This window comes from Myotis brandtii, unplaced genomic scaffold, assembly GCF_000412655.1.
Source record: "Myotis brandtii unplaced genomic scaffold, ASM41265v1 scaffold772, whole genome shotgun sequence".
NCBI lineage: Eukaryota > Metazoa > Chordata > Mammalia > Chiroptera > Vespertilionidae > Myotis > Myotis brandtii.
The window spans coordinates 536,375-537,405 of NW_005371090.1; positions in this window are offsets into that span (position 1 = coordinate 536,375).

The window sequence follows — 1,031 nt, forward strand, 5'->3', positions numbered from 1 at the left end:
CTCTATTATCCATGAATGAGTGAGATCATGTGGTATTTTTCCTTCATTGACTGGCTTATTTCACTTAGCATAATGCTCTAGGAGCCCCTTTCTTATAGTTGCTGGTCACTCAGGGCTTCCCTTAGGGACCGAGAACGCACAGCTCCCTGTTGGACAGCTGTCATCAGAGCTGAGTCTCTCTTTACGTGTTGAATCTGATTTTTCTCCTCTTCATCATCTTTGTCCTCAGCAGCCACCCACATGCAATGGCAAGGATGACTCCAAGCCTCTCCAGGATTTCTGATCCTCAGCTCTCATGATCCCCAAGAAGAAGAAAGCCCCCTCCTCTTCCTCAAAATCTATACATCAAACTACATGCAGGCTCTGATTGTCCTCCTTAGGTGCCCCTTTCTGAGCAATTCATTCTGGCCTGAGGGCTGAGGTGCTGTAGCAGGTGAGGCCACTATGGCAGAAGCCTCCTTTGACAGGGCACAGGGCAGACTGGTGTCAGGGCAGCCCCACCTGAACCGCTGAATGGATTCTCTCAGGAAAGAAGGTTTCTGTAGCAGAAGAGAAATGAAAGAGGTCTGGGAAGGCAGAAACAATGCTCACGGGTATATTACATGCGTGTGAAACGCGGAATAAACATTGTGGTTTCTCAAAGATGTTGATGTTTGAGAAAATCTGTGACATGTGGGAGTGCCTTTGAGTTACAAAACTTTGGTAAATACTTATTCTTTTTATTAACCCACTCTTTCAGATGCTGTAGGTCTTAATCTCACTTTTTTTTTTCTTCCTCTAAGAAAAAATTCCACAGATGTTTACATCCAGGCTTAAATTTCATCCATTATGATGTTTTCTATAAAACTGCTTGGGAATTAGACTATCCTTCTTATGTGATTTTCTGTGATTTGACAAAATACAGGAATGAATCTCTTGCTTTTGTTTTTCTTGCCATGGGAGAATTGAAAGCAGTAGCCTTTGTCCAATAATATTATTTCTTCTCCTTTTTCTTTTATATTTATAAAGGATTTAAAAGAAAGTCATCTTGG